Source organism: Bos grunniens, chromosome 15 (assembly GCF_055505025.1).
Source record: "Bos grunniens cultivar Pamir isolate PY7600 chromosome 15, Bosgru_T2T1.0, whole genome shotgun sequence".
In the NCBI taxonomy this organism is placed as follows: Eukaryota; Metazoa; Chordata; class Mammalia; order Artiodactyla; family Bovidae; genus Bos; species Bos grunniens.
In genome coordinates this window covers 68,021,855-68,041,218 of record NC_141179.1, presented here as the reverse complement: position 1 = coordinate 68,041,218, position 19,364 = coordinate 68,021,855, and the positions used below count along the sequence as shown (strand labels likewise).

Below are 19,364 nucleotides of genomic sequence, written 5' to 3'. Positions count from 1 at the left end.
TTGCCTGGAGAATTCCATGGATAGAGGAGCCTGGTAGGCTTCAGTCCATGGGATCTCAAAGAGCTGGACACAACTGAGTGACTAACACTATACATCAATGTAAAACTTAAATTATGAAAATTTAGTAGCTTAACCTTTGATTCCTGAAATGCAGTTTCCACATGAAAATTCTAATTTCTCAATCTCCCAGGCCAAAAATTCATAAAACATAATCTTAATTGTAGGACAAAATCTGCCTTTAATTTACTAGGGGACATCATAAATTATTCTACCCTTTTAATGACTTTTCTTATACTAGTATAAAGTTTAATTCTATCCAGCAAATATTAACCTTACATCTTTATAAGTGCTTAAGACTGTATAGAAGATGAAATTTCTACCCCTACAATGTCAAAAGTTGTACAAATTTTCTCATAAGTCATTACAGCTATTCTTCTATCTCCAAGATTCCCCTAACAGTTCTTTCTGCCTCCAGTCACGTCTCTTTACCATCCGTTCGCATTGCTGCCAGGGTGAACTTGAAAATGTGACAAAGAAAACCACAACAGCCTCCTATTGCCCATGGATTCTCTTCATGTTGAACAAAGCCTTCCATGTTGATTTACCCCTTGTCTGACCTTATTCTTAGTTCACATGACTCCAGTCCCATTTCACAATCCACAGATTCCCCTGCTCAAAACTACATGTCCTTCGATGAACACATGTCTGCACCAGAGCCTTTCTTAGGTTTAAACCATCTTCTTGAAATTTCTCTCCCTGTTATCACCAGCCTTCCTCCTTGCTTCTGTCCATTCTCTGCCACCTCATAGACACCTCCTCATGCATCTCTAGAGGCTCATCTTTTAGGTCTCTCTTCTTCTCAGGTGGTATTGATTAGGTCTTCCTTTGTATACTCAATGTGTCCTGTTTACATTTCTGTCATAGCATTTATAGCTGGCTTTGCTTATTTCCATGCCCTAGTCAATTACAAATAGGATTTTATTCTTTATTGCATCTTCAGCATCTGGCACAATACTGGATATGGAATATGTACCCTAGGGATGTTTCCCTAGTCAATGCATGTATAAATGAGTGAATAAATAAATACATGTTGTGACAATGAGACAAATAAGGACATTGTCTTAAATGTGTTATACTTGTCTTATACACAAAATATTAAATGGGAAGGTATGGCAAATGAGGTTTCAAATGACAGGAAGGTAGCTCTGGGTTACATGAAGGCTATACAACTTGAACTAGGTCTTGAAAAGTAAACAGGCAATCATACACAGGGAGAGAACTGGGAAGAGGATGCAGATAGTAGAGAACGAGTAAGAGAAAAGGTAGGGGGTGCAAATGCTGGCCTTCCACCTGTGGGCTTGCTGTGGGACACCAGTGACACATAAATGGGAAAATAAGTTAAAGTTTTGTATATTGAGCTTTTATAAATTAAAACAACATATATATTTTTTTCTTGATTCACATATGCATATGAATAAGCCGCCCCATACTCTATTTTGGTTTAATTTTTCTACTTTGTTCCTTTCTACCTGCTGTATCTCTCTCATATTGGCTGGTGTAAAAGTCAAGGATGCCACCAGATTACAGCCTTTGGAGTTCAGTGCGAACGGAAGAAATGGATAACATTATTCTCTTCTCATTAGGATCCTTTACTTCTAGAGGATTAATGTGGAGGGAAGCCATTTGGTATTCCTCTCGGACTGTTAGCCACCAAATGAGATATCGGGCTACTAATGGCTTTTACACTCGGCCTCACATAGCCTGTACATCTCTGACTTTTCAAAGCTTGGCAACATAAGATGGTTTTCCTTTTCCTCAGGGTTAGTGAAACTCTCAGAGACAAGTAAGAGAAAGGGAAAGTCAAATATTTGTCCCCTGCAAAAGAGAAGCAGATCACAAAAAAGCAGATCAAGAAAGGGTGGATCAGAATAGCACAGATCCATCCCCACCACTGGAAAAGCAAGGGTCTTCTAAAATGACGGCAAGTCCATCTTGTCATTTGCAAAGTCTTGGAAACATGATCTATAAATCACTTGATAACTACCTATTAATGAATGATGTATTTCCATAAAACATTCATGCAAGGAATGAGAAAACTGAAGATTTTTGAGTAAAGACATCTTATTACTGTTCCACTTGGGGTGATCAAATCTCCTTTCTTTTCATCATTTTGAAAAGTACTGTAAACTTCATTAGTATACAAAATACTCAACAACTCATTTATTGAAAGAGTACTATTTTCTATCTTCTGAAGAAAATATAATAACCTTTTTGTTTTGGTTGATGAGTGGGGATTTTATTAGTATATTGGGGGATGATGTTCTGAAGAATAAAGGCCATTCTCCATAATTATATATAGAAAGTAAAGAGACAGAGGCTAACGGAGTCTTCTTGATTTGGAGGCAAGGGAACAATGAAACTCTATGCTTAAAACCACAGACAACCACTAAATCCAAGACATCATTTGGAGACAAACCCATATATTGAGGAGTTTGTTGTTGTTTAGTTGCTCAGCCGTGTCTGACTCTTTTGTGACCCCATAGACTGTAGCCCGCCAGGCTCCTCTGTCTATGGGTTTTCCTAGGCAAGAATACTGGAGTCCCTTCCCCAATATTGGGGCTTTCCTGTTGGTTCAGATGGTAAAGAATCTGCCTGCAATGAAAGAGACTTGGTTTCGATCCCTGGGTTGGGAAGATCCCATGGAGAATGGATTGGCTACCCATTCCAGTATTATGGCCTGGAGAATTCCGTGGGTAGAGGAGCCTGGCAGGCTATAGTCCGTGGAGTCACAAAGAGTTGGACATGACAGCGATTTTCACTCACTCCCTATCCAACATTGAGGGTTTGCATTGGATTAATTTCAGGTACTTGAGATTGAACTGCATTAAGAAAAAGGTAGGACGGGAACATGACATGTCCTGCAACTCAAGGAAACATCGGTGTCTGCCCCGTGTGGCTCCTACAAAAAATGCAACGAAAAGTGAACAGGAACTCTAGGACTTTTTTCAGAGGAAATTATAACCATTCACACAGCTGGCAATATTCACTAATTTTTAATCAGAGGTTTGATTTTCTTTTAATATGGTCTTAAGCCACTTAGGAATGCAGGTAATTGCAACAACACAGAGCCATCCATCCTAGAATGCTTATATTGGAAACTTAATTTTCTGCCCCAAACAAGACTTTTCTAAACTATGCTTATGGGTCTGAGGTTCCAGAATGCTGGGGCAGAAATAAGGACTTTAACTCAGATGTTGGCTTCTTAAACTCTCTCATAAGAGATTAGAATCTGAAACAATTGAATCAAATTACATATGTATCTGTGAAGATTGAATTTACCAAGAATGACTCCAATAACATTTTCCATCCCACACCCTCTTCTTACAATGTGACCTTGGTACTCAATATCTAGTGGAAGGGTCTAAAGCCCCTGCCCTTGAACCCAAGCAAACATTTGCAACAGCCTCTTAGGTCCAACCAACAGCCCATACCTCCTGTCAGACATGTAAGTAAAGATATCTCTGGATGATTCTAGATCACAACCTTTGAGCCTTTCCCAGTCTGGGTCATCCCAACTGGATCCCAAGACCTCATGGAAGAAAGACAATCTGTGATCACTGTGCCTTATTTAAATTCCTGACCCATAGGATCTGTGAGCATAACAAAATGGCTGGTTTTCCCCACTATACTGGGGGTGTTTTTTTAATCCAGCAATTGATAACTAGAATAATTTCAAATCTTAATCTCACCCTATTATTTACTCTTTTTATAAATATGTATTGACTAATACTGGGGTTTACCTGGTGGCTCAGATGGCAAACAGTCTGCCTCCAATGCAGGGGACACTGGTTCAATTCCTGGATCAGGAAGATCCACCAGAGAAGGGAATGGCTACCCACTCCAGTATTCTTGCCTGGGAAATCCCATGAACAGAAGATCCTGATGGGCTACATTACCATGGACCAAGTAGTGGTAGGCACTGGAGATGAAGGAGCTCAAAAAGATGAATGTAATCCATGCTGCTATCAAGATTACATGCTGACAAGGTGGAGAAAGAGGCAAACAAGATAATTACGGCTTGGATAAGTGCAGTTAAGGAAATAAACACTCTGAAGAGTTGGAGAATAGTTTCACGGTAGGTGGGATACTTGGATAGAGGTCTTTGAAGAGGTAGTATTTCAGCTGAGACCTTGAATCTGTTTTAGGCAAGATTTGTTTTACATGTAAGAAATATGTGGCCTATATTACGTGGGGGCAAGGATGGGACACAGGTTTCCAATTCATATTTAAATGTTCCCTGCTGGTCCAGACTCTTCTAGAGAAGGCAACACTAACCTATAGAGAGATCTTTGTTTTTCCATAAATGAAAATATGGAAGCGTTTGATCCATTCAAATTATCTTCTTTGTGGTAAGGTTTCCAAAACTCTTTGGGCAGGAGAATGATAAGGATGACAGTTAACATTTCCTGAATGATAATTCTGTGCCAAGCATTTTGATAAGAAGCTTCTGCTGCTCAATGACATTACTTCAAAGAAACATGGCAGACATGAGTCATTGGAGACAAAAGCTCAGTCATGCTGGGCGGGGCGGGGTTGGGGGGGGTGGTGGGTAGTGGGGGTGCAAACTGAAGGAAACGATCTGAAAGATCTGAGTAGAGAACCAACGGACACCACTAAAATCCACCCCTTCTAGCACTCTGATGGGCTCACATCTTATCTTCTCCTGGTTTCTTCAAGATGGTAGTTGGCCATAGTTTCTAAAGAAAAGCTGATAATAGGAGAGTTGGTGACATGAACTACAGTCTCTCCTGCTTAATTTAATGCTGAGGCTTTAATTGTGATCCAACACCTCCCTCTTCTACATCCATTTGGGATTCTTTCCAATCTCGGCTAACCCTTGTGCTGATCTAGGTTGTTTGAGTAGAGGAATAACCCAGCCATTCATCCCTGAGGGATAGGAGTCCTCGATTACTATGCATTTACCAGAATATTGTTGCAGTAATAATCCATTCATGGATAAAACTAGGCAGGAGGAATGAGGAATGAAAAATACTTCAATTCAGTGTTTTAAAAATATTATCTTTATTATACTATTAAACTCCTAGTAATAGAAAAAGAAAGAAAATTCCTAGTAATGAAGTTGTAGAAAAATTCAAAATATTCATGCTTGCCTCTGCAACTTTCATTATTATGCTTCTATAATTTTTCTATACACTGTCATGTGGAAGAGGATTAGAACTGTTCGGCTTATTGCTCAAGGGGAAGAATTAAACCACAAATTCGAAGACACAGGAACAGGTTTCAGCACAATAAATACCAAGTCCTTTCTAAAAGTCAAAGCTTAATAAATCTTGAAATAAATTGACACAGAAGGTATGAATTCTTTATCACCTTATATTAATGTGTCTCAGGAGAAATTATTGGGAGGAAACCCCCTTAAACGACTTATAACCCATGAATCCAAGATTTTAAGAATTACAACTTTAACTTCATGTATAAAACCAGAAAAAGCTACATCTGACACTTCTACCGGAGGCCAGGTTTCCCCCAAATCAGAAAACAAAACAAGCAACAAAAGAAACAAGAGGAACTTATCGAAAGATGGAATTAAGGAAAAAGAGACTTAAGTTCCTTAAATTTTTGATTCCAGTGTTTATTACCAACACAGAAACTTTGCCATCTCAGGATAAATAAAAATAATAAGATAATCTAGTAAATACGATTTATACATTGACTAATTTTTAAAACTATTAAAGAACCAACAAACATCTACTTTAAAGAATAAGTATCACACTGGATTTTGTATGAAACCACAAACCTCACCTAAATACTCTGCCCAGGGTTTGATTAGACCCATGGGAAATAAACACTTCTCATTGGGTAGAGTAAAACATGAGTTCCTCAGGAAAGGGAAAAGATACCAAGGTACAACATACGGCAGAAATGGACTGTAAGCCAAAAATAAACCCAAACACTGAACTGTGTAGTTATTTGAACTTACACAGACATCTGACCTCTTGGGATTTAGACAATACAATCTCTAGCTGCCCTGCAGGCTTTCATGTTCTGTGCTTCAAAGCACACCTTCAGATCAGTCCTGTGACATAATCTAGTTCCAAAATTCTATATCTAAACTGTCAGTTCAGGAAAAGAACATATATAATTATAAAGTGAACAGTCCTATGATTCTAGGCTACTTCATTCTGGAGAATTCTGCCCTACTTTTAGCATCGAAGAAGAAATTTCATAAGAATTCTTAAGCTTTAAAAATTTGTATACTTCTGTCATCATGGTAAGCATGCATTTTATTCATGCTTATAGAACTCTCCCTTTTTCTAGCATGTAAAGAAGTTCCAATTTTTCTAAATGTTAGAAAATCCTAGTAATTCCCTTTACTTATTTTGACCTCCTCAATTCTTTAAACTCTTCTTTCGTAAATGTACTAAGTAGAAAAGATCATATTTGATAGTATTTCAATACATACCAAGTTGCAATCTACTTAGCACAAAAGGACTAGGTATATGTTTGAATACAGGACAATTTAATGACCATTCAGATTCACCAGCTGTCAGATGCAAAAGAAAAGCAGTTATTCCTAAAGTTTTGACTTTTAGGATACTGCTTCTGGCATTCATGTACACACTCTCCTTTTTACCTCTTCTCTTCAGCTCCTGCTGGTTGTGAGGATCTCAGCTGAGATCACTTCTCGCAGGAAGTCAAGACACACTTCATTTATACCAGTGGTTCTTACAGTTTTGCTGCTCCTCTCAGAGGACATGTGGCGAAACCTACGAGCACTTTTGGTTGTCACAACTTGGGGGAAGGTTGTTACTGACATCTAATGGATGGAAACCAAGGATGTTGCTAAACACTTTACAATGTGCACCAGAGCTCCCACAAAAAGAACTGTCCATCCCAAATGTCAGTAGCGCTGCTATTAAGAAACTCCATTTTCAGAGATCATAGCACTTGTCACAGGCTTCCCTGGTGGCTCAGTGGTAAAGAATTTGCCTGCCAATACAGGAGATGCAGTTCAACCCTTGAGTCGGGAAGATATCCTGGAGAAGGAAATGGCAACCCATTCCAGTATTCTTGCCTGAGAAATCCCATGGACAGAGGATCCCGGCAGGCTACAGTCCATGGGGGTATCAAACAGTCAGACATGACCTAGCAATTAAAACAACAACAAAGCACTTGTCACACCATATTGTATTTGCAGGGTTTGTGCACCTGAGAACAAGAACATATCTTGATTTCCACCGCATGTCCCTGGCATACCCAGGACTCATTAGGCAGACAATAAAGACGAAATGACTGACTGACTTAATAAAGAAAATTACTGAAAGATGGTAATGATAACCCTGTATGTGAGACAGCAAAAGAGACACAGATGTATAGAAGAGCCTTTTGGACTCTGTGGGAGAGGGAGAGGGTGGGATGATTTGGGAGAATGGCATTGAAACATGTATAATATCATATAAGAAAGGAATCGCCAGTCCAGGTTCGATGCAGGATACAGGATGCTTGGGGCTGGTGTACTGGGATGACCCAGAGGGATGGTACGGGGAGGGAGGTGGGAGGGGGGTTCAGGATGGGGAACACGTGTACACCCATGGCGGATTCATGTTGATGTACAGCAAAACCAATACAATACTGTAAAGTAATTAACCTCCAATTAAAGTAAATAAATTTAAATTTAAAAAGATAAAAATCAAATAAAATTTAAAAATTTTTTTTAATCTAAAAAAAATAAAATAAAATTACTGGGACTTCCCTGGTGGTCCAGTGGTTAAGAATCCACCTGCCAATGCAGGGGACATAGGTTGGATCCCTGGTCCAGGAAGATCCCACATGCCACAAAGCAACCAAGTCCATACACCACAGCAACTGAGCCTGAGCACCCTAGATCCAGTGTCCCACAACAAAGAGTAGCTCTGCCTCAACACAGCTAGAGAAAGCCTGTGCTCAGCAATGGAGACCCAGTATAGCCAAAAATAATTAATTAAAAAAAATTTTTTTAAGAAAATCGCTAATAAGATATAAAGAAGCAAGAATTAAACCATAGCCCATTTACTGCTCATAAAATATTTTGAGATTATCCAGTTAAAATGCTTACAGTTTACAAAGTGCTTCAAAACCATGATCCAACAACTCAACTAGGCAAGAAGAGCATAAATTATTAACCCCATTTTTATAAAGAAGGCACCAATCCTCACAGGAGTTAAGAGCTTGCAAATGTAAATGATAAATGACACCTAGCACTGGAGGTGTCTTACAAAGCCTTCGCTGATTTGTAACAAAAATTTTAGGCACTTAGAAATAAGCAGTTGGCTGTGGAGTGGATGTTACACTATCCCTTCTATATTGCCAAAGAAAAGTTTTAGCTTTGGGCTGTCAGAACCCAATAAACACTCAACTTCAGCTAACAAAGCAAGTGCCACTGACTCTTAGAAGGGTTTGCCTGATAAAACAGGGCAATTATGGGATAATGTGTCACTTAGCAATTCCTCTACAGGTAGCTCAAAGGCAACAGGGACACATCCTAGGTAGTGATGAAAATAAACTACTCCTTGTTAAATCTTTAACCAGCCGATCGCCTGCACGTTTCGAGCACAGAATATATGGAAGGTACTTTTCCAAAGGAAATTTCCTGGATTTGAAACTCAACTCTGCATACTTATTTGCTGTGTTTCTTTGGGCAAATATCTTAATGTCAATGTAGCTGCCTCAGTTTCCTCAACTGTAAAGTGCGGGTTATAACAACAATGATGTCATAGGGTAGCTAAGGGGGTGGAACATGTTCAAACACATGAGGCACTTAGAAGAGCACCTGAAATGAAGTGTGTCCAATAATTTCATCAGTCTGTCTATCCATCCATCCAATTGGATTCAGTTCAGTTCAGTTCAGTCACATAGCAGCATGCCAGGCCTCCTTGTCCATCACCAACTCCCAGAGTTCACTCAGACTCACGTCCATTGAGCCAGTGATGCCATCCTGCCACCTCATCCTCTGTCATCCCCTTCTCTTCCTGCCCCCAATCCCTCCCAGCATCAGAGACTTTTCCAATGAGTCAACTCTTCGCATGAGGTGGCCAAAGTACTGGAGTTTCAGCTTTAGCATCATTCCTTCCAAAGAACACCCAGGACTGATCTCTTTCAGAATGGACTGGTTGGATCTCCTTGCAGTCCAAGGGACTCTCAAGAGTCTTCTCCAACACCACAGTTCAAAGGCATCAATTCTTCAGCAGGCTATCTCATTGAAGTTTATCATAGAGTAAAAGACTCCATGGGTTTCCCTGGTGGCTCAGTGGTAAAGAAATCACTTGCTAATGTAGAGACATGAGTTCAAGCCCTGGGTCAGGAAGATCCCCTGGAGAAGGAAATGGCAACCCCCTCCAGTATTCTTGCCAGGGAAATCCCATGGACAGAGGAGCCTGGTGGGCTACAGTCCATGGGGTCACAAAGAGTTGGACACGACTTAGCAACTAAAACAACAACAACAAAAGACTCCACAGTCTGAGGGAATTTCTCTATGGATGTGACATCTGTCCATCCATCCGTCTGCTTATCTATATCACTGATCTATCTTATCTACCTACCTAATCTATATCATTCATCATCTTTATATGTTTTCCCTTGTAAAGAATTTTTCCTGGAGATAAATAAGCCACAACAACACACTATGTGCCTTATATGCCTCAAATGTCTATGTAATAACCCACAACACTACTTTGACTAAGGTAGTGAACACATGTATTTCTTGGTTCCCCAGAATCCTACTCAATTTAACTCCTTTGGTAACAAGCAAATTCTTCGCAGAGAGGATTGTTTTACTCAAGAATGCTATGAGAATCTTCCATATTTCAATGTATGTATTTCTGTAACTTTTTTACAAAGCAAATGTATTACTTTGTGAGAACAAAAGCATTGTTGCTTATACTCAAGTAATGTAAAGAGTCTTTTTAAAAGAAATTGCCATTGACTCCTCTGCAACCTTGACCTATGTTAATTACAGTGTTGTGTAAATGTATACAAGCATAAAATAAAGGTAGGCATTAATTCATTAGGCTAAATGAATTGAATGTAAAACTACAAATGGGATACAATTTTATTTTAAATGGTGAAAAGTTCCTACTGTTGGGTTTAGCAGCATGTGACAAACAGCATGCTGTGCCACCCAGAATGCCCTTCCAGGAAGGACGTGCTGCCCAGCTGTGAGGACACAGGCTCCAGCTGGCACCTTCTTCAAGGTGAGCCTCAGCTCCAGCCTGCGGGCCCAAAGTCAAGCCTTTCCTGGGGCAGCCTGCTTCTGGCAACCATGCAAGGTGAGGGTGTAAAGGCCCCCACTTCCAGCTTGATGGGGGACAGCTCTGACAAGCCATGCTCACCCAGAGCCCCCTGCCAGGTTGGCTGCGGTGCTGTTGGTCTGCATCAGAGTTCAGCTCCTTTGCTCTACCCAGACCTGGCTTCTCCACCTTTCTTCTACAGATACTGATCTCAAATAAACATCTTACACTCCAAGTTCTCTGCTTCCAGAGAATTTTATATACAACATAGTAAAAACCAAAAGCCTATGCTTCTATATTTTTAGTTTGAAAACACAAATAACAGAAGTGGACATTTAATGAATGGCACAAAATAGTACTAATAGCCTCAAGCCTGTTTTGCTCATCTTCAACTGGGGCCATGAGTGAGGCAATGTGTGCCTAAGGATACAATTCATTTTTTTTTTTTATTACTTAATAAGCTATACAGCTATACCTAGTAATTAAAAGCTCCAACAACTCATCTTCACATTATGCAGAACAGAAAATCTTTAATGAAATATACAAAATAAGATTCCAGGCAACTGAAAACTCTGCAAAGCATAAACAATTGCTGGGTGACAATATTGCGCTAAACAGCTAGTTATTTCAATGAGGCATTGTACCAGCTACCAGTTATTTCATAAAACATTGCACACAACATGAAAGATAATTCCAAAACACACCTCACAGGGTAATTATTTAAGGTTGCTCAATAAATGTTTACTCCAAATTGGCAATTATTTAACAATGATGATACACTCAGAAGGAGTTTGCAAAACCTGGCATAAATAAATAGGCTGAAAAGAAATTATGCACGTACCAGAGTCTAAGGTTCAAAGGCTTTTAAGAGAGTAAACACAAATGAAGAAAAAAAAAAAAGTTTGTTTGTTTTGCTAAATAAGCCATTTCTCTTGTGTTTATCCATCTATTCAATTCACTTATTCATCAAATAACATGTATGTTTCACACCTACTTTGTATCTTGAGCTGCTGGGAGGCAAATAAATAATCCTGTGATAAAGGAGGAGCTTATAATCTGTTAGACAGAGCCTGATGTGATTGACATGTGCTGCAAGGAAAGTATGCAAAGTTGTCCCTGTTTCTCTCCCCAGCTCATTTCCTCCCCTCTTCCCATCTCTCCACCTACTGTAAATTGTTCTTTTTCTCAACTCTCCAAAGCCATTCAGAGTAGAGGCTATTTCCCCCTGCTGTCTCCTCTTTACACACCTACACTGTCCAGGAGGGTAGCACTTAGCTACACATGACTATAGAGGACTTAAAATGTGGTTACTCTAAACTGAAATGTGTGACATAAGAGGTCAATTTTGAAGACTTTGTACAATAGAAACATAAAATGCACCATGAATATTTTAAGATAGTTACATGATTAAATAATATTTTGGAAATATTGGGTTCCATGAAATACACTATTAAAATTAGTTTTATCTGTTTCTTTTTAATGTGGCTACTAGAAAAATTAAAATTACTTATGTGGCTCACACTATTTTTATAGGACAGCTCTAGTCTAGAAAAGTCTAACTTGTTCATACTTTCTTCTTGGCATTCTGGTGTCAGATCATTGTCTTTGCCTCAAAGAGTTCTTTTTTTTCTGACCATCATTCTCAAGAAGACACACCCGTCCAGTCACTCTCACATTACCCCCATTTAATGTTTATTATTGTAAAAAAGTAATAATAACAACATGAAATCTTCTAATAAAGTTTTGAGCACATAGTACCATGCTGTTAGTATATGAAGATTATCGTATAGTAAGTTGCCAGAACTTTTTTTTTTATCGTGCATGACTGAAACTTTATATCCAGTCAACAATTCCCCATTTCTCCCTACGCCCCAATTTTGGCAACCAACATTTAACTCTCTGCTTCTGTAAGTATGACTAACTTAGTTACCTCATGTAAGCGGAATCATGTAGTATTTGTCTTTCCGTTCCTGGCTTATTTCGCTCAGTGTAATATTCTCAAGGTTCATCCATGTTACAACATATGACAGAATATCCTTCTCTTTTAGAGCTGAATAATATTCCATTGTGTGTATGCATCACATTTTCTTATCCATTCACTAGTCAGTGGAATTTAGGTTATTTGCACCTCTTGACTACTGTGAATAACACCGCAATAAACAGCCATGATGGAAAACACTAAGGACCAATCCCCAAAAATGAAAACTAGAACTACCACATGATCCTAGTCAAAGCTATGGTTTTTCCAGTAGTCATATATGGATGTCAGAGTTGAACTATAAAGAAAGCTGAGTGCCAAAGAATCGATGCTTTTGAACTGTGGTATTGGAGAAGAATTGAGAGTCCCTTGGACTGCAAGGAGATCCAACCTGTCCATCCTAAAGGAAATCAGTCCTGAATATTCATTGGAAGGACTGATGCTGAAGCTGAAACTCCCATACTTTGGCCACCTGATGCAAAGAACTGACTCATTGGAAAAGACCCTGATGCTGGGAATGACTGAAGGCAGGAAGAGAAGGGGACGCCAGAGGATGAGATGGTTGGATGGCATCACCAACCTGATGGACATGAATTTGAGCAGGCTCCAGGAGTTGGTGATAGAGAGGGAAGCCTGATGTAATGCAGTCTGGGGTCACAAAGTCAGACATGACTGCGCAACTGAACTGAACCACATGATTCAGCAATCCCACTTCTAAGGATTTATCAAAGAGCATTGAAATCCAGATCTTGAAAAGATATTTGCACTCCTGTGCAGTTAGTTTTCTTTTTAGCACTGGTTACTATCTGAAATTGCTCTATTGACTTCACTTTTTAATTATCTCTATCAGAATATAAGCCTCATGAAAGCAAAGAACTAATACATCTTCTTTACCATTTAATCTACAGCTAAAATGCAGTGTTTGCCACTTAGTAAGGGTTCAGTAAATAATTATTGAGCAAGTGAATGAAGGGACAATGAATGCCTAGGGAAAGGAGCAGCCAAGTCTGCCTGAAAAGACAGGGAAAGGAACACTCAAGATTGTGTGTACTTGGCTAGGTTCTCTAGAAAGAGCAGATTCAGTCCCTCCTTCTCTCTAACCAACCATCCTTTTGTCTACATTTCAACCACTGATCCATTTACTCAAAAGACATGTCTTTAGAATGTCTGCATTTTAGGCACTTGCTAGTTGCAGAGAATACAGTAGTGAATACAATTAAATAGGGTCCTACTATTGGGAAGGAAGTTACCTTTCTAGGAAGGTACCTACCTCTACTTCCCAAGTTAGAAGGAAGACCAGCTTCCTTGAATAGTTATCTAATTACATAAACAATCACTTCATTATACTTTTGATGAGTGCTAGAGAGGGCAATATGTCTAGGGAATCAGAAGAGGTTTACTTAGGTGAGCAATATTTTTGTAAGACTTGAAAGGTAGAAAAGAGTGAGCCTGAGCAGAGCCCTGGAGAGACAAGGCAGAAAAGAAAGTTCAGAGAAATCCAGGTAATTCAGTTCGTCTGGGGCATAAAGTATGTAGGTGAGACGACTGGACAATAATTTAGGTAATTTTGTAGAAAGTATATTTATCAACTAAATATATATGTATTAATATAGAATGAATAATTCAGCAATAGTTCTAAATTTTGAAGGCAATGACACATAATACCTTAAATGGAATTTAATCAATTTTTAAGTCTGATTAAATAAAACAGTATTTATTTTTAGAAAATTTGAAAAATATTCCTAAGAGGAACTTAAAATTATCCCTGATATTACTTTCTAAAGATAAGTATCATTAATATTTTGGTTTACCTACCTTGATTTTATATATATATATATATATATATATACATATTTTTTTAAAGCACTGGGTAAAGTATAACAATCCTTATATTCTTATAGGTACCCTTAAAGAGTAGTAGAACCAAGACTCTAGAACTAAATCTCATTTTTCGTAAAACATAAACAAAATTATACTTATTTTTTATAAACAAATTTTAGAATCTATTTTTAAGTATAAAACTTGTCCTTAAAATTTAGAAAGTAAAATCAGTAGTTTTCACCACATTCCCACAAAACCAGTAGTATCACAGGAAGCCTTTAATTTAAAATTAGGAAAGATGCTGTTCCACCTCTCAAATATATGGCCAGACACCTATTAAAACATTATCATCTTACTGTAAATAATTAAACATAAGCTGCCAATGCCTCGAGTAAAATACATGAACCTAATATATTTATGGGATGCAGTACCTAAGCTGATTATCCTGTGCTTATTCCCTTACCTAATCAAGACTGGTTTGTAATTCAAAACAAATGCCACAATCTTTAAAGCAAAGGAAAATTAATAAGCGTGAGTAGTCTATAACTCTCACTTTAAAAAAATTAAACCAGGCCAATCAAACCATTCTCAATCAAATCATAAATCCCTAAAAACTGAACACTTGGGAACCAGCATAATAAGACTCTCAATAATTCTGTTTTTTTCTATATTTTATTTCGCCCAGATGTGCCAAGATATAGTTTGTGATCCCAAACTTCCTTTCATATTCATTTCATTTCATATTGACTACAGTAGTTCTCATTCTGGCCGTCGTACTAGATCAATAGCCCCCAGTTTTCACCCATCCTGTATTCACACACTTTGCCATATAACTTTGCAATGCTCTCCTACCTTGAGGGAGATGTTCCTCCTAACCCCTTGACTGGTTCAGCCATGTCAACAAGCTGAACAATGTGAATTAAACAGGGGCTTGGAAAAATCCTTGCATGTTTTAGTTTGTTCTGTTGCTTCTCTGTGATTGCCATTAACACATGCTTGAGCAGGTCTGCTCCAGTCGTGATTAGCCCCGGTCACCCCAGCCAAGACTATCCTAGATCAGCCAACAGCCAGCTGATGCCAGGTGGGCAAATAAGCCCAGGCCAGAATCAAAGAATGGCCAAGCCAATGCCAGACTCAATTGCCAAGCGCCAGACTTGCAAGCAAAATGGATGGTTTAGGGTGATCATGCAAAACACACCATTATTGAGACAACAGATGACTGACACAGCAACCACTCTCCAAAATACAAACCTCTTCATTAGTAGCATTATTTTCACTTCTAAAAAGAAGCCAGAGTGCATTGGAAAAGACAAAAAGTATCTACGAATCTTCCTTCTTTCTAATTAAATTGTATACAAAGAAACACTCAGTTGTGCATTATAATTAATTTATTGTAAAACCTTTCTAATGCTTACTATCTATAGTATTTGACCATTTCAAACCTCCATGATGAGTGTATAAGGAGAGAAGAAGAGTTTATTATCCTTATCAGAACGATAAAGTTACTTTTAACAATCGCTACCCTCCCAAGTTGATTTTCTTTAAAATTAAGAACAAAATTCTGGTCATCAATTTGAAGTCAGGATTGTCCAAATCCTTGCAAGGAACACACAATTAGAATAACTCTTCAAACAACATTCAAATAAAGACGTTCTCAAAAAGCATTACACCATTACTAAAATCAGTGGTAATGGTAAAGAACCTAAGTAAAATCAGCATTACAAAGGCTCTAACAAAATGAAGTTTATCAGGAATATGTAGTGAAAGTGAAATGAAAGGCACTCAGTCATGTCCGACGCTTTGCGACCCCATGGACTATACAGTCCATGGAATTCTCTAGGCCAGAAGACTGGAGTGGGTAGCCTTTCCCTTCTCCTGAGAATCTTCCCAACCCAGGGATTGAACCCAGACCTCCCACACTGCAGGTGGATTCTTTACCAGCTAAGCCACAGGGAAGCCCAAGAATACTGGAGTGGGTAGCCTATTCCTTCTCCAGCTGATCTTCCCGACCCAGGAATTGAACCAGGGTCTCCTGTGTTGCAGGTGGGTTCTTCAACTGAGCTATCAGGGAAACCTCTATCAGGAATAAATGTCTTATATATTTTGTGCTTGGGACTAATTAATTGTTTGTACTTGACAGTATCTGGGGGCTCAGCGGTAAATTATCCACCTGCCAATGCAGGAGACATGGAGACACAGGTTCATTCCCTGGGTCAGGAAGATCCCTGAGAGTGAAATGGTAACCCACTCTAGTATTCTTGCCTGGGAAATCCCAGAGGGAAGAGCCTGATGGGCTACAGTCCGTGGGATCACAAAGAGTCAGACATGATTTAGCAACTAAACAACAACACTTGAAAGTATGGTATGGGAGTACCTAATGACTAAAAACGTGTAGTTAATAACAGAAAGGCATTGAGGGAGTAAACACATTAAATGGAATAAAGAGCCCAGAAATAGGCCCATGCATGTGCAATCAATTGATTTATGACAAAGGAGCCAAGACTATACAATGGGGTGAGAATAGTGTCTTCACTTAATGAGGTTGGAAAACCTGGACAGCCACATGCAAAAGAATGAACGTGGACCCTTCTAACACTATAGAGGAAAATCAATTCAAGTTAGATTATGAACTGAAATGTAAGACCTCAAACCACAGAACTCCTAAAAGAAAACATAGGGAATAAGTCCCTTCTCCTTGCTCTTGGTAATGATTTGTTGAATTTGACACCAAATGCAAAGGCAACAAAAGAAAAAACAAATAAGTAGAGCTAGAGCTATATTAAACTAGAAAAAGTTTCTTTACAGCACAAGAAACCATCAACAAAATGGTTTTGGTTGGAATGGCAATGGAAAAAATAAAACAGAAAGGAAGAAAATATTTGCCAAACATTTATCTAAGGGATTAATATCCAAAATATATATAAAGAAGGCACACAATAACAAAAACCAAGCAATCCAATTTTTAAAAAAATGAGTAAAGGGACTGAATAGACATTTTCCAAAGACATACAGATGGTCAATAGATGCACTGAAAGGTGCTCAGTGTCACTAATCATCAGGGAATTGCAAATCAAAATTATGATATCACCTCACATCTGTTAGAATGGCTATTATCAAAAATACAAGAGATTAATGTTGATGAGGATGTGAACAGAAGCGAACACTTCTGAACTGTTAGTGAGAATGTAAATTGCTGCAGTCAGTATGGAAAACAGTACAGAGGTCTTTCAAAAAACCAAACATAGAATTACCATATAATCCAGCAGCTTCACCGTGGGGCACTCATCTGAAGGAAACAAAGTCACTTTCTGAAAAAGATATCTGCACTTTCATGTTTTTTGCAGCATTATTCACAACAGTCAAGATACGGAAACAGTCTGTGTCCCCTGACAAATGAATGGATAAATAAAAATGTGTTACATACATACTGATTTTATGTATGCCTCACACAAATGATATATCACACATACACATATATACATACATACATATATATATATGTACATACATATATAAAAAATGAGTTTGAGCAAGCTTCAGGAGATGGTGAAGGACAGAGAAGCCTGGTGTGTTGCAGTCCATGGGGTGGCAGAGTCAGGCACAACTGAGCGACCGAACAACCACAACAAAATATAATGAAATATTATTCAGCACAAAAATGAAGGAAATCCTGCTGTTTGCAACAACATGGATGGGCCTTGATGGTATTAGCATATGCTAAGTGAGATAAGTCAGACAGACTGACAAACACTGTACCATCTGACTTCCAGGTTGAATTAAAAAAAAAAAAAAAACGAACTCATAGGTTACAGAGAATTGATCGGTCTTTACCAGAGGCAGGGGTAGGAAGTATATGAAACTGGTGAATTTGGTAAAAAAGTACAGACTTACAGTTACAAGGTAAATCCTAAGGATGTAACAAGTGAAAGAGGAGACTGAAAAAGTTGGCTTAAAGCTCAACATTTAGAAAACGAAGATCATGGCATCTGGTCCCATCACTTCATGGGAAATAGATGGCGAAACAGTGGAAACAGTGTCAGACTTTATTTTGGGGGGATCCAAAATCACTGCAGATGGTGACCGCAGCCATGAAATTAAAAGACGCTTACTCCTTGGAAGGGAAGTTATGACCAACCTAGATAGCATATTCAAAAGCAGAGACATTACTTTGCCAACAAAGGTCCGTCTAGTCAAGGCTATAGTTTTTCCTGTGGTCATGTATGGATGTGAGAGTTGGACTGTGAAGAAGGATGAGCACCGAAGAATTGATGGTTTTGAACTGTGGTGTTGGAGAAGACTCTTGAGAGTCCCTTGGACGACAAGGAGATCCAACCAGTCCATTCTGAAGGAGATCAGCCCTGGGATTTCTTTGGAAGGAATGATGCTAAAGCTGAAACTCCAGTACTTTGGCCACTTCATGCAAAGAGTTGACTCATTGGCAAAGACTCTGATGCTGGGAGAGATTGGGGGTAGGAGGAGAAGGGGACGACAGAGGATGAGATGGCTGGATGGCATCACTGACTCAATGGACGTGAGTCTGAGTGAACTCCGGGAGTTGGTGATGGACGAGGAGGCCTGGCGTGCTGCGATCCATGGGGTCGCAAAGAGTCAGACACGACTGAGCAACTGAACTGAACTGAAGGATGAACATACAATGTGGTGACTATAGTTAACAATACTGTATTATATATTCAAATAAGAGAGTAGATCTTAAAAGTTCTTAGCACAAGAAAAATAGAACGATGTGTAGTGATGGATGTTAACTAGACTTCAGTCATTTCTCAATATGTATATATATCAAATTGTCATGTTGTACACCTGAAACTAATACAATGTTACATGTCAACTATATCTCAATTTTAAATGTATAGAACAGGCTTATGGACTCTGTGGGAGAGGGAGAGGGTGGGAAGATTTGGGAGAATGGCATTGAAACATGTGAAATGTCATGTATGAAACGAGATGCCAGTCCAGGTTCAATGCACGATGCTGGATGCTTGGGGCTGGTGCACTGGGACGACCCAGAGGGATGGTATGGGGAGGGAGGAGGGAGGAGGGTTCAGGATGGGGAACACATGAGAAATAAAGGAATAAAAATTTAAAAAAATAAATAAATAAATAAAAATTTAAAAAAATAAATAAATAAATATTAAAAAACTTAAAAACATCTAAATAGATAAAGACTAAATGTCATCTTTTCTCAATGTGTGTAACATAGAATGGACACTCATATTAGCTGAATAAACTCTTATTCAGACTCCAGTTCATTTCACTCACAT

At 38.7% G+C, this 19,364-nt stretch overlaps 1 long non-coding RNA gene across 3 annotated transcripts in view; it reads right to left on the bottom strand.

Annotated features, from left to right (window-relative positions):
• Positions 1-19,364, bottom strand: part of LOC147358439 (uncharacterized) — a 149,385-nt gene that overhangs the window by 95,072 nt on the left and 34,949 nt on the right. Inside the window, exon 3 of one of the 3 annotated variants that reach the window (XR_015142265.1) lies at positions 5,751-7,167. The exons of the other annotated variants lie outside the window; for them this stretch is intronic. This is a non-coding gene — a long non-coding RNA (uncharacterized LOC147358439). Of the gene's footprint in view, positions 1-5,750; positions 7,168-19,364 lie in introns of those variants that run through there. 3 annotated transcript variants of the gene reach the window in all.